The 24,156-nt window shown below is 30.8% G+C and overlaps 1 protein-coding gene across 9 annotated transcripts in view; it reads right to left on the bottom strand.

Moving 5' to 3' along the window:
• The window catches only part of LOC145277918 (ubiquitin carboxyl-terminal hydrolase 25-like), a 148,272-nt gene that overhangs the window by 103,827 nt on the left and 20,289 nt on the right, over positions 1-24,156 (bottom strand). For 5 of the 9 annotated variants that reach the window (XM_080129983.1, XM_080129979.1, XM_080129981.1 and 2 more), the window contains exon 2: positions 9,058-9,134. The exons of the other annotated variants lie outside the window; for them this stretch is intronic. The gene's annotated coding sequence lies outside the window, so the exon portion shown is untranslated. The remainder of the gene's footprint in view (positions 1-9,057; positions 9,135-24,156) is intronic. 9 annotated transcript variants of the gene reach the window in all.

The following is a 24,156-nucleotide window of genomic DNA, read 5'->3' as shown; positions in this document are numbered from 1 at the left end:
GAATTATGGATAAGAACCAAGGCAGCTACTGTCCTATTTCGAATATGTATTTGGCATTTCAATCTCAGTCATTTCTGATAAATTGCTCAGTTTTATAGATTTGCTTTCCAAAAGATTTTTTTTTTTAAATTTCGCATATCCTTGTTTTTTTTTTGTTTTTTTTTTTTTCCACATAAAAGCTAGTAAATTAGTATTACTATTATTAGCTTTTTGAACGCAAAACATTCCAAGGATAACAAAGCGAAATGATTTCTTCCATTTTATTAATTGGTAAGTACAATCCCTGTTTCTTTAATTTCATATGGACTTATAATTTCATGTCTTTATCAGGTTCTGTTGATCATTATGAGTGCTTTAATTTCCACAAGTAACAACATTTGATATATGTTTGAGTTTGAGGTCACATTCATGCTTTATGCAAGAACATAAACTTATTTGCACTCTTTTTCAAATAATGTTTTATTCCCAATATTGAGCATAAATGTATTTGGAAGTTTTTCATAATACATTTGAAAAATATTTATAAGATATCCTATTATGATATATTTATGTTTAAAAATATCTGCGGATCACAGTTGGATCTGGCATGATTTTTGATGTCACAAAAAGATAATGTTATGGGAGAAAAAGCATCCAACTACGACGTCAGTGGCAGCTGTTTTGCATCCAACCATGATGTCAGTGCTGTCTAGCATTCACTTACGATGTGGACAGTGTTTAGCATTCACCTATAATATTAATAGCGTTTATGTCAACCATGTTTAGTATTCAGTTTTACATGAGGCAGCAAGTCTTTCAAATGTGTAAAGCATTTACTCCAATTATCAATTTGCTTTAGAAACATTTAACAGCAAATAAGATTTAACGTATACAAATTTAATGATAGTCGACATAAGACATGAATAGAAACTAATTTATAATCAATAAAGTCAGAAACAACAATTAAAAAAGTAAAAAAAGAAAAATTATAATCGTTTATGCAATCTGCGTGTTTGTCCAACTAAACATCTGCTAAACGTGTTGTGATTATCAAACTTTTTTTACAATTCAATCTAACCAACATTCTTTATAACAAAGTACTTGATCAGTTTCAGAAAATGAAAGCACAGCTTCAGAACTAAACCAATCCGATTCAAATCGGTGAATACTACTAAAATTATAAAGATTCAATTTTTTATATATAAGAAGAAGAACAAAGTTGTAAAGTAGAATTTTACGAAAAGTTATTATTCAGCAGAATACTCCAAAGCTGGATGTTCCTTACTCCGCAGAGTTTCAAAGAATGTTATTTCTTCTTATCAGAGGAAAAAATTGTGAGCGAAATAGTCAGAAAGTCACATTAAAAGTTTTAACATTTCTATAACCAACATTTCTGCAACCAGCAAATAAATAGAAATGGTAAAACTTTTAACATGACTTTCTGACTATTTCGCTAACAATTTTTTTTCTCTGATGAGAACAAATAGTATTCTTTGAAACTCCGCAGATTAAGGAACACCCAGCTTTGGAGTATTCTGCCGAATAAAAACTTTTTGTAAAATTCTTTACAACTTTGTTCTTATTTATCCTAAGCTCTACTACCCTCAGTGAATATATTGAGCTTTTTCATTTGGTTGGGATTAAAATATAAATAACTATATTTATATTTGGTTTTTCTTGATTAGTAAATTCCTCCCCATAAGCTTTTCCATATATATATATTAGTATTTAAAACTATGCGTTTAAAACAATTGTTTGTAATATACAATAATCATATTCTCACACTCTTGAGATTGTCAGATGGCATAATGCACAAGTTTGAGGTCACATTCATGCTTTATGCAAGAACATAAAATCATGATTATGAAATTAAAAAACACTTGTTTTCAGTAGTTTAAAATTTTCTGAGAACATATCAATCACCGTATACACGTGAAAATGAAAACCTTTCAGCTGACCAAAAAAAGCTGAGAATCGCAGCCATCAGTAATTCAGTTTCAATTATAAAAATATATACATATACTAGCAGGCCACCTGGCATTGCCTGGTCGTAAAATACACATATTATATTTTAATTCATACAGAAACTGAGACATGCAAGTATTATATTTTTTTCTAAACAGTTCACTTCTTGTAAGTAAAAAGATATACTCGAGCTGAGATTGAAACCAAAATCTAAAGACAGTGAGTCAAGTACGATAACCATGGGCTAGCTTGATATGATCTTTAAAAAGCGTTTTCAAACCTACTTATTTTTAGCATAAGGAATCTGTCATGTGAACGATTCACACATTCGTGAAACAGTTGACAAACAGATACAAATCCAATGACCCCCCCCCCATACCAATTTCTCAATTTTGACCTCTACGCAGCCCTTACTCTGAATGAAAATTGATTAAGAAGTTTTCAATATTTTCCCATTGACCACCGTACACCCATTAACCCTTATCCCCAAGTGGCCTCTGGGTCTTGATAAGTGGTGACTCCTTTGTAAAAAAAAAAAAAATAAATAAATAAATAAAAATGCACTTTTTTATTTTGACTTGAACGTAACACTTGATTACAGTTATTTAAACTTTAAAAAAAAAAAAACCTTATTTCCATCCAATAATTTTATAAGATACTAAAGTTAAGCAATGTAGAGCTTGAGCAGTACCAGATGGGTGACTATTTAGGAATACCAGATGCTGGCTGTACGTAAGAGGATGTTGACACCTCCTTGCAAAAACTGTCAAAAATCTAACATTGTCATTTCCCTTTGACCGGACGACTGGGGTGGGGGTGGGGGGTCGCTTATGAATTTAATAGGTCTTTGACACTTCCTCCTTTGTAAGAAGCCAGTTTAACCCACTTAGGATGAATTCAGCTAGCATAATAAATTTATAAATAAAGATTAAAACAATATAACTAACAAAATTCGTTAATTTCATTTAAGAATTTATTGATCAAACAACACAAATTTAGCTTTCAAAATTTAAATATATACAGGGCTCTACATTGCAAGTGAAACAGTCGCATTTACTGAGTAAAAAGTATCTTTTCAACTTTTTTTAAAAATAAAACGAGCAAAGTCAAATTATTTAAACAATAAAAGGTTTAACAAAATAATATACTTTTTATTTTATTTTAACAAAGGCTGTTTAAATAGCAGGAGGAAATTCGAATATTAAAAAAAATTTAGAAAAATCTTTATGGTATACATACTCGCCATAGAACGAAAATGTCATATTCTAAAAATCATATGGGTTTTGGCTAGTAACTTTTCTATTTAGCTAGTAAATGAAAATATTTAGTTGTCAAAGGTCCACTAAAGATAAATTTGTCCGTAGAGCCCTGATATATATATATTATATAGATTTAGGCACAGATAGAGAGTGGAAGAATGGCATAGTTAAAAAGCCCCCCCCCCCCGAATAAAAATAAAGGGGGGGGGGATGAAAGTAAAACTCCCGGACAATGCTGGCTAAGAACAGATAGCTTTTACGAAACAATAGTTTTTGCATTTACAGATTTCAAACTGACACTATTTTCATAACTACTGCAATTTTCTAAAGTAATAAGTCTGAAAGAATACAAGCGTCTCCTGAATGTGATCATTATATCTATGCTTGTAGATAATTGAATACTTGAGAATCACATGATATGCATACATCAGATGATTTAATATGAAACACACATCAACTCATAACATGAACGCAAAGATGGCCGTCAATATTATACAGACATGATTTTCTAAGAGAAAGATAAAAAATGATGAAAAGAAAAAAGTTTGAAATTGACTGGTTTTAATTCACCTACATATACAGCAGAGTTCTTCGAGATGCTTACTTCTAATTTTTCTTGTACACAATTTCACAGACTTTACTCTAAGCTAGACTAGTTACCCCCCCCCACATTGCAAGGGGGGCATTAGACAATAATATACAAAAATGAAGAAGTGTGTAACTTCTTTCTTTTGAAACATCTCTTACTCTCTACCCCCTTTCTCTTTATCACTATCACCTTCCCTCTCTCTCTCTCTAGTTAGAAAAAAAAAGAAAAAAAAAGGCAAAGCTTAAAATGTCAACTGCCTTAACTTCCGAATAATTTGTTCCCGTTAATCCCCAAAATAATATTTTTTTTTAAGTGTTCAAGTTTTATCTGAAACAATGCTGAACAAGATATCAGCTTTGTGGATGTCTTGTGAGGTTTCTGACTTTTACATACACATACAACTGTTTTTTATATAATAGACTAAAGAAAAAATCTATGTCCAGGTTATTTTTTTACATTTTATATTTAATTTTGTGAGTGGGAACTAAAATACCATGGTCCGAACCAAAGAATGTACTTGGTATTGATTTGATGGAAGAAAGTGTAAATAAAGTGATAATTGAAATAAATTTCAGGAACCATCGTAGTAAAACGTATTTTCTTTTTATGGATGTTGAACAACACAATATGCTGTACGAAATCATAAAAATTTATCAAAATAAACTATACTTATCGAAATGCAGTGGATGATTGAGTTGCAGAATATATATATATATATATATATATATATATATATATATATATATATAAATCTATTTTTCTTTGTCTGTCTGTTCCACCTTTTCTCAGAAACTATTAAGCTGATATGGCTGAAATTGTCTGCACCTTTGTTATGTTTAGGTGCAGTGAACCAAGTATTATGGCATCTGTTCAATGCACAGCTAGAGAATAGGAATTAGTATTTAATACAAAAATTAGCATAAATTGGACATAAAGCACTCATTCTAAGTCAACGGCTATAACTTTTGCCAGTTTTTAGACAGATATAATTATGGGATTTCATCTCCAAAATCATATCAGGAGTTTGTGAAAAAAAATTATAAATGTGAATTATAATATATATATATAGACAAATATACCTATTCTAGAACAGGTAAAATGAATTCTCCAAACAGAACCATTTGAACCACTTTATGAAGATTAAAATTAAGATATAATTATACTAAACCTTATAACTAGAATTCTTATTCCAACTCAAAATTCATTATATGATTTTGATCAAAAAATGTCTCAAGTTAAAAGCTTAAGAGAGCCTAAAAAGAAATTAAAATTCAAAGAATCTTGCTTAATTGATGTCTAATGACTATGGATCAAATTTAATGTAAAACTGATAAGTTTGAATTTTCAAATCATAAGGAAAAAAAATCCTTTTCTTATTTAAAAACGAATTTCAATCAAAAAGTAAAAAACTTATATTCATAAGAAGTTCTAGTGACTTAAGTGGAAATCCGCCTTTTCTGGATATATAAAAAAAGAAAAGAAATTCTGCTAAAAAGACAATCCCTGGTCATTGTAATATTCAAATGAACATATTTATTGAAACTAATGACAACATTGCCGAAAATACATATTTTATTTACTCTCAAAATAAATTCCTTTGTTTACTCTAGTCTACTTACACAATAATTTATTGTTAATATTATACTAGCATTTTAAAAGAATGACGAGAAATAATTTTGTGTAAAAACATTATATATATATATATATATATATATATATATATATATATATACATATATTACTCATGTTCACCCCAAACAAGAGATAATGCCATTTGGACGGAAGAGACTACTATTTGTGACTTTACCTAGGAAAGATTAACAAGATATTGGTTTACATTACATTTAAACTTTGGCATATCAGTACAGTAAGGGAAGCAGGTAGCAGGAAAAGAATTCCAAAGTCTAGTTGTTCTTTATGGTGTTTTTGAATATATAATTTTTTTTAATGGAAATATGTCACCCCCCCCCTCCCGCCGAACCTCAATAAAAAATACCATTTCAAGGTCAAAAATTAGCAAATGACAAGTTGGTTTTAGATTCAGAAAACAGCAATTCTTCTCCCTTTGTCAGAAGCATGGAATGTGAGTAAAAAAGGAATAAAATAAGCAGCAAGAGTTATGAGGCTGCTGAAAGTTGGAGGACTATCTCCAAAATCATTGTGGGAGTTTGTGACATATTTCAATTATCATCATAATACTGTACTATCTTTGAATTATTTGCAGAAAAAAAAAAAAAAATTAAATTACATTAAAAAATAAGGCACAAGGCCATCAAAAGTGTAAGGAAAATGGGTGTCATTGGTCATCCTTGGGTCTAATGTGATAATAATGTCAATCCTACTAATAACTAAAATTTTCTCAATCACAATACCACATTTATTCGAGGAGTCCATCCTACTTAAGATATTCTCAAATTGGTTTGGATTTTGTTTTTATTTTTCATAAATATGGTTATAGATGCAGAAATTCAGATACACTTTGATCCTATACTGAAAGCCAAAAAAGAGTGACATTTGTATTTGGATTCTTCGGACTCCTGTTCTCATTGTCAGTGTTATTTTCATATTTCCAGTTGATATAACCTGTGACCTTCTTCAGAAGTATCTTGTCAAACTTTAGAATATTTCTATCGAACACTGGAATCTGCACAGAATTTCGAATGCAATTCTTTATTTAACACATGGAGGAAGCATGCTCTCATTCTGCCAGCCATGATTGGGTAAAAGTCCTAATTCACAATTGTTTTTGAATGTCGCCCACACTGAGAATGTAACCAACCTCCGGAAGAGTGTAACTTATAATCTGAATTTTACAAAGTACTTTATCCACTATGCCAAGGGTCCTTAGATTAACTAAAGGGTTTCATTCAAAATTCCGAATTTAAAAGTCGGTGTTATGATCCGTCATCCTCTGGTTGCCACTGCTTCTGTGTGCAGCACGGCAAGCAAATCAATTGATAGAAAGTGGCAACACTGCTTCTCTGCCATACTTTTGTGCACTTTGGACCAAACGTTACCTAATTTCACAAAAAACACTGAGCCATCAATCTTGTACGTTAATACAGCTGAAACTAACAAGGAGGACTTCATACAGACCAAATAATGAAGCATGATATTTGTGAGCTATATGCTCGTGTTTAACATAAAATTTAAAAAATTACTCGCTTTATATTGCATCTTCGACAATATTGAGAAAACCTATCATTTAAATAAAAGGGTGTAAAATGATAATGTACATACTCGTGTTGGGACGATTAATCAAATCAAAATCGGGAACTGGATAATAAAAAAAAAAAAAAAAAAAAAAAAAAAACGGAATTCGGGGGAGGGGTTACCGGAAAAATTTGTGACGATTTTCCAAAGCCAAAAGAGATTATTTCAATATTTTTCTATTTGATTTTGTTTAAAAACAAAATCTTCCATTGTTACTAGAAATAATAAAATATATATTTATTGATTTGAAACTACCATTAAAACTAAAATATATAGACCACTCCCTCCGACACACACAAGTGTTTTTACGATTGAGAAAATATATATGCATATTTAACATTTGCTTTTATGGTAATCTGGAAAAAAATAATTTTATAATTAAATATTTAAAGATTTATGAAGAATCGGAATCAGTAATTGTATCGGAATCGGGAGGAGGGAATAAAAAATAAAATAGAATCGTCCCATCACCATTACATACGAAATACATGAAATTAACATAACATTAACATAATTGCAAAACAATTGTGCATATTAAAAATTGTATTAGATGGGCCATATAGGATGCTACAAATCAGATCTCTGAAGATACTGGCTTCTTAACCTAAAATGCACCAAACACTGATGCTAGTGTTATTTTCCTTTCAAAAACTCAATCATGTTCTGCAAAGTCAAAAACAATCAATTTTCCTTTACAATAACCAAACCAAACACCATAAATATTTGAAGGTATAAAGAACTTGAAGCATATATAAAAAAAAAAGGTACTTCTACACTATCGGAACGGAATTTCGGAAATCGTAAAACTGAATTTCACATGGAAACAATGGTATCTACGTATTCCTCGTATTTATAAGATGAATAATTAACCTTATCAATTTCTATAATTTTTTAATATAATATCCAAAACTTACGAAAATCGATAAGGTACAAAACTATTTATTAAAGAAAATAGAATTTGAAGAAAACGATCGCATTTGCTTATGTAAGACAAGTTCAAAAGGGAGGTAATTTTCCGTTTCAATGTATTTTATAAAAAAAAAGTCGCAATTTTTCACCTGCTAACACGATTAAAGTGTTTTTTTTTTTTTTTTTTTTTTTTTTTTTTTTTAAATAATTCAGTAACATTCAGGTAATTTTGACTGCATAATTTGGAAGCTAACATTGTAATTTATTAGAATTGACAAAATATTCAGTAGAAACCATCGTTTTTTTTATTTGAAAACTCCATTTATCGACTACAAAATTTCATTCTGATAGTGTAGAAGCGTTAAAAAAAAAAAAAAAATTTTGCAAAATTACCAAATTAGTCATTAAATAACACAAAAGGGGGTTGGTATGTTGTAAATCAGCTAACCAAACTAAATATATTGTATTTAATGGTATTTTGAATAGAAGGGTAAACAATAACCACTTTATTTGTACAGTTTGTAAACAGGCTTAGATTGTGAAAAAAAGCATTCCTGAAATGCCGGAGAAGCACATGTCTTAGAAGCAACCAGCAACCGTATAGAGACAATAGACTGTTTACACACATTTTACTGAGCAAAAGAAATTAGTTCAGTAACCAAATAAAATCTGTATCATTCAAACTACTTATTCTCATCTTAGTTGTTTTACATTCACGTTTCGGCGGATGTAACCTCCAATCTTTTCAAACTTAGGAACCCGATAGTCAAACTCTGAACCTTAGGTTTACTTTTGGATTTGACTTGTTTCCCTTAGTCCTCACATTCCATAATTGATTTTTCTGACAAAGGGAGGAGAACTGCAGTTTTCTGGGCAGAATCTATCCATCTAAATCTAAACAAAGATTCTTTCCTAGAACTACCCACCTGTACAACACTGTTCCACTGGCCTGCTTCCTGACTGGCTACAATATGGTAGCCTTCAAGTCCAATGTAAATAATCCAAATTCTACCCAATCTACATTATTAATGATTACTACACTACTACTTTACATTCATTAACCCTTATCCTCAAGTGGCCTTCAGGCCTTGATAAGTATTTACTTCCTTTTAACAAAAAAAAAAAAAAAAATCTAATACTTACTGTTGGCTAGTTTTTGACCTTGAAGTATTATTTTTTATTTTCTTTTAACAGCTTCATCAAGTAGCTTCATGCATTGTCTGGAGCCATTTCCATAAAAAAAAAAAAAAAAATTCAAACTCTTTATTCATGAGGATAGATTGCTCTCACTCAGTCTTCCATGATTAGGTAGAAGTGTTAATTTTATGTCATTTTTAATTATCATCTGCAATAAGGATTAAACACCAAGAAAACTATCATTTAGAATTGATAATTAACCAACACTACTACCCGTTATGCCAAGTATTTATCTGGAAAATTTTAGTGTGCATTTGGGTAGCCTTAATCCAAATCTTGTTTAGATGTGTAAAATTACCAGGTACTCCAAGTTTGAAAAAATTATTATAAGTCAGAGGATACAACTGTGGAAACATCTATATAAATAAACCGGTAGATGTATATATATATCTGTGTGTAAATATTTAACTCTTCAACTACTGGTTATAAAACACTGAAATTAACAAGAAATAGTAATCATACACCAAGGATGGTTTATAACGAGTAAAATCTTTGTTTGGATGAAGGAATAACGTGTAAAAAAAATACATCAGCAATTTAAAATGCAAAATGTTCATTTCAACTTCCCGGCATATTCCTATTTCTTTCTGCACATGCAAATTCAATTAATTTAATCAGGTCGTTTAATATTAAATATTAACTATTTCTCAATAGCTGCATTTGTAGGAAAAATGACTGGAGTGCTAAATGTTTTGGTTTCAATTCTAGCTAATGGCACTCAAGTTAATTTTTTTCTTTTTTTACTTTTGAAATCAGTACTATATATTAGGTACAATGTAATATTCAATACAGAATTGGATTTGTAATAATAAAGAAATCTGCATAAATTAAAATATATTTAAGCATATTTTACGACTCTGCAAGGCCGACACCCACACCTCCTAGTTGTAAATATAAGAAAGATGAGAACAGCAATCTGAATAATCCAAATTATCTGTCCTCATCTAAAAAATTTTTGAATATAAAACAAAGTCTATTGCTATTAATTATTGTGTTTGAAGGTTTACATTTCAAAGAGAAATATGGAACCTATGACAGCACACGTTAATAGTGTGAAAAACGAGACAGGATCTAGTTTGTACTTGTTTGCTAGATATTATATTGTAAGTTATATAACACCCAACTAAGTCAGTAGGACTTAACCCAACCTATAACGGTTACATACTTCAAATACATTGCAAATTGAGATAACAATAACAGGAGTTATAAATAGAGAATTGTTTCTACAAAAAGTCACATATTCTCTAAATTTCATAATCCGAGGGGTGTTCCAAAAGTAATACCTCCTATTTTTTTTTAATTTTTATTCCAGCTAAATGAATTATAGGCGATTGCAAATTACATTTTTATGATGATTGAACTTATGCATTCATGAGCTGAAAGTTTCATCTGTTGCAGATGTTGACAGTGTGAGATTCTAAAGAAACAACTCCGTCATAGAGGTGTGTTAGAAGGCAAGATATGTCATTGAATTCCTAGCAAAAGTACATTGAGAATGGTGGTGACTATGTAGAAAAATAAATTTTGCAGTTGCAGCACAAAATGTTACTAGTTTTAATGGTACCACCATTCATCTTTATAGCTCTTCAACTTTTTGAGTGGTAAAAAAATAAATAACATATATATAGTAGAGATTTAGAAGGCTATCACAATGCGAGGAATGAATTATAGTCGCATTGTGATAGCCTTCTAAATCTCTACTACATACCTATTCCACACAATGCTTCAAGCAAACTACATATTAATTCTATAATATATATATATATATATATATATATATATAGCAGGTTTTACTTTTGAAACGACTCTCAAAGGATAATCTACTAGCTGTCCGGACTGGGTGCTGCCCAGGAAGATTTTCAATTGAGACATTTCTGCATTTTTTTTTTTATTTTTAATTTTTTTAATTTTCATTGTTCTATTAGTTTTTTTTTTTTTTACAGAATTAATTATGAAACATTTTGAACATCTATTTGTGGAAAAGAGTTTTCACTTTGGAATCTGTACCAGAAGAACAAATAAAAAGATTTCAGACTTACTCAATGTAAGCAGGAATATGGTACAAAGGTAAAAAAAAAAAAAAAAAAAAAAAAAAAAAAAGAAAGAAAAGTTACAAAATTCAGGATTTGATTACAAGATGACACCAGGGATCAATTAGGTTTTAAAGACCTTAGTAAATCAGCTAAATGAGACACAAACTCAGGTGCACACCAGTTTCTTCCATTTGATCGGTGTACATTATAAACAAACGAATAAACATAAATTTTGATTTTCATCACAAGCTCGATTTTTAATACAGGTGAAGATTTATTTTGAGAAAAAAAAAGTGTAGGGATAAATATTTATTTTTTGCTGATTTTTTTTTTTCAAAAATGTTTTCATAAACAAATGTTATGTCATTGCGTGTTGCATGCGTTAAGAAAATCCTAAATTCTCATTTTCAAACTACTTAATTCTTTATGATTATTTGATTCATATTTAAATTATTGTAATCCGAATAAATACATTTTTCTTTTAAAGGATAATTATTACATATTTTAATATTTATATTATTTTTGTAGGTATTTTAATTTTTAGCATCTCACTTTTTATTGTTCAATTTGTAATTTTAAAAAATAACCTTGTGTCTAATCTGCCTGATATCAAATAAAAATGAAGGAGCGAATATATGATGCTGTCAGGATATTGCAGTTAATCATGAGAGTTCAGGTGATCACCAGCAATGAACCCAGCACACAATTGAAAAAAAGTGGGTATTTATTTAGAATATCACAGAACAAATGTCTTATTCCAAAATTCATGTAAATTGATGAAGTATTTTTTTTATACAGAAAAATCATTTTTTTAATGATTTTAATAGGAAATTGTGTGCATTACAAGACTGATTTTGATCTCAGTAGTTCGAATTGAGCTTTTTTTTTTTTTTTTTTTTTTTTTACAAAGGCATCACCACATTATCAAGGCCCAGAGGCCACTCAAGGATAAGGGTTAAAGAGTGTACAGTAGAAGTTGGTCAATATAGTAATCATTAGTAATGAAAATTTGGTAAATTTAATAACTTATATGGAACGGCTCATCAAGAACTTATTTACTTTAGACTTGAACAAAACCATATTGTAGTCAGCCGGAAAGCAGGAAAACGGAAGACAATTCCACAGGCGTGCAGTTCTAAGAAAGAAGCTTTGTTCATGGAATCTACGTTTAGGTTTAGGCACAGATAAAGAGTGGGGGAAATTATTGATAGTGTTTACAGCTAGACGAGTGTTTCTTGTGAAAGTTTGGCGAGGGGGGACCATAGATTGAAGCTCAGTTGAACACTTTCCATGAAAATAACGATACATCAGAGACAAACTCGCAACATCTCTTCTGTGAGATAGAGGTTGCAAGGAGGAGAAAAGGACATCTCCTACGAGGCTACGAAGTCTATTTTGAACTCTATCAAGGCAGGACAAGTTCTTTCTAGCAGCTCCTGCCCAGATGTGGCAACAGTATTCCATCCTTGGACGTACCTGGCTCTTATATAGATAGAGAATAGCATCAGCAGTGAGATATCTACTGGATCGATAGAAAGATCCCACCATTTTTCCAGCGGCCTTGGCAACAGATTTGATATACGTGTTCCATTTAAGATCAGGAGTAATGGTCAAGCCCAGAAGCTTGTCAAAACTTGAGGCCTCCTGAAGACGAGAGCCATTCATTTCAATTGATGACAAATGTGGATTAGAATGTTGATGATGTAAAGAGAGAAGCTTGGTTTTAGATGCATTAAAAGTAACCAGCCACTCCTTTCCCCATTGTACTACGTGCTCAAGATCAGAGGAGAGAAAATTGGAGAGAACTTGCTCGTTTACTGTCTTAGATGTGGTACCATAAATGGTAGTGTCGTCAGCATAAATGTGCCCTTATTTATAAAACATGGCAGTTCTAAATCTTACATCTTGCTTAGTTATAAAATTTGATTTTCTTAGTTTAAAAAACAAACAAAAAAAACTACTTGATCAATTAACATGATTTTTTGAATATGACATCTTTGTTCTATGATGGGTGCATACATCAAAAGATTTTTCTGAATTTGTTTTGAAAACAGGTTTAATACTAAATAAGCACCAAAAAAAAATATAGATTAACTAGCATTACAAGCATATGCTGTATTTTCGTGGACATCGACAATATTACATACCTAATGTGCTTCAACAAGTCATATCTTATTTGTTGGTCAATTTTTAAAAGAATTACATCAATGAAAAGAGAATAGAATAAGCATTCCAGTGATGTTAATTTATTTTTCTTTTATGTGTTCAATGTTTTTATGCTCCAAGTTAAAAAAAAAAACAAAAAAATAAAACCGGTAAAAAATGATGACAGTAAAAAGGGAAACAGTTTTTATAATGTTTACATTTCATACGTTACGTTTGAATACATATGCGTGGGGTTAAATTTGATTGGATATGGCTGAAATTTTACAGGCTATATAAACATAGAAGTCCATCTCTACTGGTGTTTGATTTTTATTTTTTGAACAAAGGAAGCAAAGTTATGACCGAGCAAAGTTGACAAAGAATATTTCAAAATTGATAAGATAAATCTGTATATATCATCCATTTTCATATAGATAACAGTTTCAGAATTATTTTCCTGTATAATATGTAAATATTTGATGATTATTAATTGTGCGGAAATTCCTTAAAATGTTATCTTTTATAGAAATACAAACCGCTTAAAAGGAAATGATGGCAGCAATGATTAGCTGTGCACTAACCATCACTGTTAGTGTATTAACGAGTTTGTATTCTCTTAAAACTGTTTTTTCTGCTTTCAAAACGAAACAGAAAAAAGTTTCATTTTTTATTCTGGGTTTGTCAATTCAAAAAAAAAAAAATATCAAATTTTTTAAAATTTGATTTCCAAACAATACTATTTTGTTGTTTTTAACGCTTGTAATACACATGTACTAAAAGCGTTAAAGAAAAAAAAAGGTACTTGTGCACTTATGCTACCATGCTGAAATAACGTTATTTAGAAACCCATTCTTAACATGAGGAAGGAAGGGTGTTTTATTAACTATTCTGTACTTTCACCTAACAATTAAATAAAGTATATTGTGAAACTTGAATTTATTTTTAACTCATTGTCAAGACCATTTTTTTGAATCTGTAAAACAAACCATTATTTTTTTAAACTGAAGATATCTAAATAATAATAATTAGGCGGTTCAATAAAGAATTTCATTGTGATGCATTTTGTAAATTTCTACCTTGTTTCCACCATAACATTTTTCTTTAAAATGACTACCTTTTAAGGTTTTCGGGTATGCTGAAAACGAATATCGCATTTAAATTTTCCGCAAATAAGTAGCTTTCCAGATATTAAGCAATGTCATTTCTTATGTTATTGCCGGTGGCCATCTTGGTACGTGTGTTTGTGCATAATTTCTCGGGGTTAGGTTTGCGCACTCGCACGTACCAAGATGGCCACCAGCGATAACATAAGAAACGACATTGCTTGATATCCGAAAAACTACTTATTTGCAGAAAATTTAAATGCGATATTCGTTTCCAGCATACCCAACAACTTAAAAAAAAGTAATCATTTTAAATGTTAGGGTGGAAACAAGGTAAAAAATTACCGTTTTATTTCTTTGTTTTACATAGTTGAATTTTCAGTAAAACAACAGAATAGAAATAACAGAAATTACCATCAACTGTAATGCTAGTTAACAGCTTGTTAGGCGGATGGTGTACGAGAACAATTACTATGCATCATGCAAATAATAAATCAAAAGATATCTTGACTCAAACTTCAAAAATTCAATTTTAAAAAATTGCAAAATAAGGCTGGTACACAACAGCCGTTTTAAAAAAAAATATTTTGTATAATGTCTATTTTTAATTGGTGAAAGCAAATCCAAAGTATTAATGGGATTTAAATTTCACATTTAAAAAAAAAAAAAAAAAAAAAAAAAAATTTTAATGGTATCTTTTATTGAATTATCTTTGGAAAAATGTAAATATTTTCTTACAAGAAATTAAGAGAAAAAGCTAAAAAGAAGAGGATAGAAATCAATGATTGAAACGAAATAAAAACCTGGGCAACACACGTTAGTAGATTGAGTATCACATAATATAAAGCACATAAAATTCAGATTTATTTCAGATTTCTTTGTAATTTAAAATTATGAATAAATCTTTTTTTTCATTGACTGACACCAGGACATGGGCTTCGCTAATTTAACATAATATACTGCTGAGCAATTTCTGTAAAATGCTAACAGAAAATACAATGCCGATTACATCTTATGCCAGCTTGTGACTAGCCATATGTGAAACGGTGATAATTTGATCTATTCAAACAACTATTAATAAAACTTTGTACAAAGTTCGAAACAGAGTTTAAAATATACTTAAATATCATAGGTTAATGTAGTTTGCTTGGAGCATTGTGTGCTGTGTATATCAAGTTAATAGAAGGCAGTACAATGGAGAGATGTAACAGATCAATACAAACTGAAGCAAATTAAGTTATAACAGTAGAATAAGCTATGCAGATTCACCTTTTATTACCTCTACTATTATAGAAAAGTCACTGTCTGTGCGAGAGAGAGGAGGGGGGGGGTCTGAAACGGCCAAGCCTATCTTTTTCAAATTTCACACAAAGGTAATTTATATTTCTGGCAGTGTTCTTAAATGCTTTGTACAGAAATTTATCTGATAAATATTGAAACTCAAATAAAATCCGATCTTAAAAATAGTCCTTCTCTTATAGATAAAAAAGAATTTTACAGAGGAATTTTTTATGCTACACCAGCCAAGATTACACCGGTGTAATGTAAAATATTCCTCTGTAAAAATTCTTTTTTATCTATAAGAGAAGAAAGACTTTAAGATTGTCAGCTGACGTGATATTGTAAACAAACAGATGGAATTTGATGAACTTTTTTTTCTTTTTTTTTTTTTTTTTTTGTTGCGAATTAGTCCACGGGGAAATTATTCTTCGCAATATTTAATATTCAATAGAGAATTGTCTATAATAATACATATGCAATCTACATAAATTAAAATATATTTAAGTGTATTGTATGACCAGACAACATGTGGTGTCCAGCTAGTTACAATATATTTTTTTAAATATCTTTAACATTGCATTGTGTTCTTATTTGTTCCTATTTAAGTTTTAACTTATTTTCTGCATTCCTATGGTTGGTGTGTTTAGATATAACTTTTTGAAAGGGGGACAACTCTGACGTAAGGATTCATTAAATATCATGTGACATTAACTAATCAAGTTCCAGCCCTTTGTTTTTTATACCATGTAATAAATCATGAAATTGCTTGTAAATATCATTAACAGAATTTGACAGTTTTTAATCATCTACAGACAAGACAAAGTGAACAGAAGATGAACTGACAAAAACTATTTAGCATTTTTAATTAAACATACTTGAATTAAAGAATGCGACGAGATGAAATTGAATGTGGAATTGTATAGAATATAGAGTGCATTTCATTGTAGTCAACATGAAGGTCAACTTTGTTGAATTAAACAGATCACAGCAATGGACACTGCCAGGATGATGACCACTACGGATATGCATGTTAACATAAAATGGTCATTGTAACATAATAATCCTGATTAACGTAATCTTTTCTCAAAATTTGCTCATACAACCTTCATTCAAAAAGTAAAGCTTCCTATTTTTTTTTTTTTTTTTTTTTAATTTAAAAAATTTTTTTACTCAAAAAGTTGAAGATCTATCAAGACTGGAGTGGTACCATTAAAATGAGCGACCTTTAATACTCCAGAATTTCATTATTTATTATTTTTTTTTTTTTTATAACAGTCACCACCATTCTCAATGGATTTTTGCCAGGAATTCAATGACTCATCTCTGCTTCTGACGCACGTCCCTGAGAGGATTTGCTTTCTTAAGAGTCTCAGAGTCAATATCTACAACAGAGAGATGAAACTTTCAGGTCATGGATACATAAGTTCAGTTATCTTAACAATGCTATTTGTAATCTCCGATACATTCATGCGGAATAAAAAATAAGAAGCATTACTGTTGGAATGCCCCTCGTGTATGACAATCAGAATGATGACAAAGTCTGGTAGTAACAGATACTGCTGGGGCATCCTTGATCCTTCTGTCCTAAAACCATGTATCAACTTGATCATCTGAGAAAACCTTTGTTAGAAACAATGTTGCTGTACAAACAACAGTTAAAACAGCATAAACATTGTATATACTAACAGCGCTACTTGCCCTTGTTATTGTGGAGGGAGGGGGATAAGTGGTTGAATTTAATTCTAGCAATAATAAGTGATAAGATCGTATCATAAAAGGCATGTAAACTATTACAGTATACAAAAAAACAGCATGCCATTGGAGCTATAATACAAAGATTAAAGGTTTCATTAAGTAGCCTTGAAAAGTATAAATGTAATTATAGCTAGAAATAAAATTTAGAATGAACAAAATCACCTTAAAACAGGATATTAATGAAAACAAAATAAAAGATTCGGTACTTAAACATGGAACAGAATTTTGATACGATTTATATTTTCCATATTTGTAAAGAACACTGTGATTTAATTAGCTAATGAACAGAGATGGTTAGCCAATGAAAAGGTGAATATTGTTTACTAAAAAGAAATACAGAGTTGGATATACTATGTTATTGATGAAATTCATTGGAATGTCAATTTAATATTTTTAAAACACAGGTCAATAATTGCTGTAAATAACTGACTAGTCAGAATTAAACATTTAAATTCTTTTTAAAACAAACAGAAGCTATCGATGACAAAAGTAAAACAAACGACCAACGTTACACATGCACATATACATGAAAGGAGGGGGAGAAGGGGTAGTTTAATCATTTGCAATTCTAAGATTAAAAATATCAAATAAATATATTACTTTATCTTTTTCCTAACAAATGGTGAAATGTAAATGGCCAAAGACACCCTAACTTCTTTTTTATTTTAATTCTTTTTAATATTCAGACCTTTTGCGTCTGATGAAGTCAGTTGGATTTTTTTTTATAATCTAACTGACTCGATCAGACTCTGCCAACTTGCAATTTATCCCTGTTTGAAATTCTGTACAGATTTACGAGTTCAAACAGGTCATATTGCTTTGTTTTCATGTTTTTGGCCAGACGAGAATTGCAGTATGTATAATCAAAATATTAAAATAAAAAGGGCAATTTTCTACAATTCCCTACTATATTACAAAACAAAAATACCAAAAAATGAGGAAAACATATTCCAAAAATCATTAATTGATCAAGTAGTTTTGTTTTTATAAAAGTAAACCAAATTTTAAATAATTTCAAGCAATTAATGGGGATTGTAAGTATCACAAGGCTGATCTTGCAAGTTTGAATTATTGTGGAGTTACCTGCCTCGTTTCTTCATCAAATGAGCAATGCAAGACGGTCTCTGCTTATTCATAAAATTTGATTTTATTAATTAAAAATAATACTTGATCAATTTATGTGATTTTTGGAATATGACATTTTCATTTCGTCATGAGTATCTAGATCATACAGATTTTGTTTTATTTTTGTTTTTTAATATAGGTGGTATTCTGAACAAAAACCAAATAAAGTTCTAAAAAAAAACAAGAAATAAAATGAATACAAATCTAGTTATCATCCTTAGTTCTGCAAACAAATCTAAGTTATCATACTTGGTCTGTGAAAAGAGACATTTGCCATAATTTCTAATGTACTAGAAAATTACTCACACCAGAGAGTATTCTATATCTTCACAAAGGCACAATTCATCCATGCATGGAGTATTGTTGCCACATATGGGCTGGAGCATCTACCACTAGTTTCTCACTCTTAGACACAGTCCAAAAATTTAATAAGCCTCCTCACACTATCAAACAAGCTTCAAACCGTCCCATTGGTGCAATGTTCCATCCCTGTACCTGCATTACAATTTAATGGAATATGCTCTGATGAACTCTTAGCACTTGTGCCCCCTTGGTGTACATACTTCTAATGCAACAAGCAGCAAAATCTCACCTCTTCATTGTTAAAGTCCCTATATGCTGAAAAAAAACTCTTAATACATTTTTCCCTCAGAGTGCTAAACTTCAGAATTTCCTCTCGTTTCCTGCTTCCCTTAGTGTATTAATTATCAGAAGTTTAAATGTAATGTGAACAAACATCTCCCTACTCAACTTCCCACAGCCTCTTATTAGACACAATCCCGTTCTAAGTGGCAATATGCTTTGTTCGGAGGTGGGAAAAAAAAAAAAAAAAAAGAAAAAAGTTAATCAATATATACTCGTTTTCTCCAGTGTATGCATAATTACAGACATTTAAAAGTTATAGCCACCAAATCTTTTGCTAGTAATTTTGGTTAAATCCAAAAATTCAGTACACAAAGTTAAGATGCCAGAAGTGGACTCGGTTTAGCTAAAATATGGAAGTCGCTAAGCATATAAAGAAATACAAAACCATATGGAAATCAATTATTTAAAAAAATTATTTTGGCTTTAACACTTCTTATGCTATCACGAAACAATAAACTTATTTTTGGTCCCTCAACAAAAAGGAGGGTGGGACCTGTAAATTCACTCTTGTCTGTTCGTCTGTCCACACTTTTCTCAATAACTATGCCTTGGAATTTTTTGAAATTTTGCACAAACATTAGACATGATATATATAAATAAAAACTGGCTAAAATTGACACTTGTGCTTAAAAAAAAAAAAAAAAAAAAAAAAAAAAAAAAAAAAATCGATGCCTTGGATTTTTATAAAACTTTTTGAAAAGTTGTAACTAACCTCTTTTAGAGCTAATAAAAACACTCCATTTTTGGGACTAATTTTACCATATTTGCCCAAAACTTTCTGTGTATGTCTATTTAGAAGTTTTGCATGGTGCTGAACTCAAATTTGTTAAGGCCTTGGGGACTTTTGGGGCTAAATGGTGGGTTGAGAGGGAGTAAATGATGGACTTAGTCATTTCTTCTTTTGCATGGTGCAAAACTCAAATTTACATATGTTAAGGCCTAAAACTGCATTGTTTGTTCATTTTCACCAGAATTTGATGTCCCCTGGGGACTTTTGCGGCTAAATGGGGGGGAGCAATACTGAACTTAGTCATTTTTTTATGCCTCGTTCACTGTGCACTCACGAGGGGGGGGGGCATGCATGCTTCACTTGTTTACATTTTTATAAGTAGATTTTATTATTTGTTGATTTAACACGGATTATCACAAAATAATTAAAAAAAAAAAAAAGAATTTTTTATTTACATGTGGTAAAATTTCGATTTCATAATTCAATTGAAGGTAGCTACCTGGTTTTCTCAAACATTCATGACAAAATTATGTGAAAGACATTCTATCTAAGAAAAAGCTAAAATTTGTGAAAGACATTCTAAGAATTTAAAAAATATATTAAAGAAAACTTTATAGAAATGTAAAAAAATATTTTTGTTAAATTATTTTCATGTAAATATATCTTTAAATATTTATAGAAATGCAAACTATGAAAGTTTAAACCACTTTTTAAATAAAATATTTCCATATAAACATTTTAAATATTAAAAACAAAATGTAAAAAATAAATTTTTTTTTTTATTATTTCATGATAAAACAGTGTTTCCATATGGTTTCGTATTTTGTTTTATGCTTAGTGACTTCCGTTCCATATTTAGCTAAACCAAATCTACTGGCGTTTTAACTTTGGATACTGAATTTTGTGATGTAATTGATTTTATTTAGTCAAAAAGATGGCACGATTATGTTTTTACAAATTTAAAATATGGGGTATACAAGTTTATTTAAAAAAAAAAAAAAAAAGTTACTAAAGTTCACTTGTTGCCTTAGGCGGGGGGGGGGGTATACAAATTATTGATACTGCTTGACTTATCCTACACTAGACTATCACTAAAATCTCTTTCACTCTATGGGTCAATCATACTTATATAATTCCCAATTTATTTCCAAATCATTTACAAAGGAATGTTCACAAAAAAGTTCCTAAAAAAATAAAAATCATCGTGGGGGAGTGAGATAACATTTGTGATATTTACAAAAAAAATGTTGGTTATGATTTACTTCTCAAAGAGAGAAGGAAAACGGCATAAAAATAGACAGGTACTTCTGTGCTAAAAAAGAGTTTTAACATATTGTTGCCCCTCCCCTCCCTCCCGCTTTCATTTACAAATGTTCCAGGGAAAAGAGGCTTAGAAACCTGAAATTCATTTATGAATGACTGCTTTGTACCGTCTCCTCCTCCTAAGAAGAAGAAAAAGAAGATAAGGTGCTTCACAAGAGAAAATCTACTTAACCTAGATAACGTGTCATTCAGTGAGACAGGTTTGTTTATAAATGAAAAAAAAATAAAAAAATAAAATCTAACCAATAGCAGCCAAAAGATGTACCAAAACAAAAGATTACTCACAGTCAAATTGAATTGTCAATTAATGTAAAAAAAAGAAAAAGTTTTCTTAAAAATTTAATTTGAAATTCAAATTCTATTTTACAAAATTTTACCCTTTGTACCCAAGTTGTCAACAGAAAAAAATAAATTCGATTTGTGTGTGGATATACATGTCTTGACACCCTGAAAATACCAATTTTTTTTTTTTAATTTGGTATTAGAACTTAGTGTGGGTGTTCACTTCATGATATAAGACAAAAAGAAAGAAGTTACAATTCTCAATAATGACGAGTTAAACAGAGTTGTGAAATACCAAATCTTATGTAAGACATGAAAAGAAACTGGAATCTTAGGTTTCCACCATTCCAGTAATTATAGGAGCAACCGAACTCATTAAAACTTTTTTTTAAAAAAGTACCTGGTAAATATACCCAGTGAACAAAGTGCACAAGAGATACAAACAATTGCATTTAAAAGGATGGTTAGAATCTTAAAAAGATCTCTTGGTTGGAATGTATGAGAGCAGGTGAATGGCATCTGTTAGAAAATATTTTTTTTTTTTTAAAGTGAAATGCTCTTTCCATTATTGACTACATGACAGAATGGACAATTTTTTCCTTGTATTTCCAAAATGGCAATCATTTTGGAAAAAATAAAAATTGATTACTCACTTCATCCTACGTTATGTAATCAAAAACTGAATGATCTCAGGTCAGGAAGTGGATGATCATTTGACGTCATATAGCAAAGTGAACCCCTATTCTAAAGTCTAATATATTTCTTTTTAATAAATGTTTTAAAAATATTTCAAGGCGGTTGATGTGCAATCAAATGTATAATATAGAATCTTATTTTTTCGTTGATAATATTGTGCCAACCATTTTTTTTTTTTTTTTTTTTTTACTAACAAAATTTATTTGCGCTTCAAATTAAATTCAAACTTTTAGAAAGTCAAAATATTTCTGCAGTCAATAATATTCAAAAATACCAACAAGTGTTTAATTTATGAAGAGTAGAAAGAGGACTTTGGATTTACTTTTGGAAGCCTCATAATTCTTACTTTCCTTATTTTGTCTTTTAGTCCTCATATTCCATGAGCGATGTTTCTGATAAAGGAGAAACAATTGGCCTTTTCTGGGTCAGAATCTATCCACATAACACTTATCATTGGTTGTCTAGCAGAAGACTGAAGAGTTGGGCAGCAAGATATCTTGTTCACATTACATTTAAATTTCTCACACTTGCTAGTATCCTATATCTCTACAAAGCCACCACCCACCCATAGAATATTGTTGCCACATCTGGGCTAGTGAATCAACCAAAAGCCTTTTAGAGTTATAAAAAAAAAAAAAAAACTCTAATAGGTCCCACACCATCTACTAACCATCAGCCCCTGTCTCATTGCTGTAAAGTTGCATCTGGGTGTTCATTTTACAAGTATTTCAATAGAATGCATTCCGAAGTTGCAACTTTGTTCACCCTCAACATAAATACCCTCGATACTTAGCTAAATACCAATCCTCTCACTGTTGAGATGCTGAGATGTCGAAAGGCTTTCTACTTCTATTCTTGAGCTGCTAGCCTTTTAAATACCCTCCCTGACAGCAACAACATGCAGAAATTTAAATGTAATGTGAAAAGACATATCGGTACACAACTTACCACTTAGGATACCCCCACTGACATGTCCCTTAATTCACAGATACATCTCAATCTTTTTTTTTTTTTTTTTGTACAAAAATTCAAATATGTCAAGCTCTTGTCCACACCATTCTCATATACGGATGCGAAACCTGGCCAGTACAAGTTTTAACCACCAATATCTACATTGCATCCTTTGGGTTTGCTGGCACCAATTCGTCCCAAATGCCACCATCCATTCGTGCTCTCAGATACCGTCCTTCAAACAGCCCCTCCTTTAGAGATGTCTCCGATGGTTTGGTCACACACTGTGCCAGCAATCAGATGACCTCATCTATGCCACCATCAACCCAGCCCCACTCCAGAGTTGGAAGAGACGACGTGGTGGTCAGTTAAAAACTTGGTTCAACACAGTGAAGCAAAATCTTGATCTGATCCTGTATTCTCGCCTCTACAGGGCGTGCCGTTGGACCGCAAATGGCTGGACCTGATATCGACCACAGCTTCAAAACAATGTACCTGGGCAGTGTCTATGCGAGATGCAGAGAATTCAGTTTGAGAAGTCGGCTCAACAGACCCATGGTGAACACTGACAACATCTTAGTGGCAATATTGTTTAGGGTGAATAATAAAAACAAAAAGTTGATTTCACACACAATCCTTTGTTACATATTAGGGACAAAGTTGAGGCAAGGCTAACAGATCAAGCAGTAGACAAAAAGTTGAACAATGATGTCATGGTTCAAACCGAGAGAAAACTAAGGACTTCAAATGATGGAAGCATACGGATGAGGCACTGCCATTAATAGCGAATAATCTAAGTGGAATGTTACCTCTAGTTTCTGTCCGCATGTGTGACTCATTTTAGTAAATTAGAAAGTTTAAGAAGTAAACAATTAACTATGATAACATTAGTCTTTCTCTCTCTCTCTCCTGAGTTCATTCTCTACAAATAAAGTCTTAACGAAAACTCAGCAAACGTATGTATGTCTTTCCTACA

This window comes from Euprymna scolopes, chromosome 6 (genome assembly GCF_053919585.1).
Source record: "Euprymna scolopes isolate OS-2025 chromosome 6, ASM5391958v1, whole genome shotgun sequence".
Classification (NCBI taxonomy): Eukaryota; Metazoa; Mollusca; class Cephalopoda; order Sepiida; family Sepiolidae; genus Euprymna; species Euprymna scolopes.
Note: the sequence above shows the minus strand (reverse complement) of the source record. Positions and strands in the feature narration are given on the sequence as shown.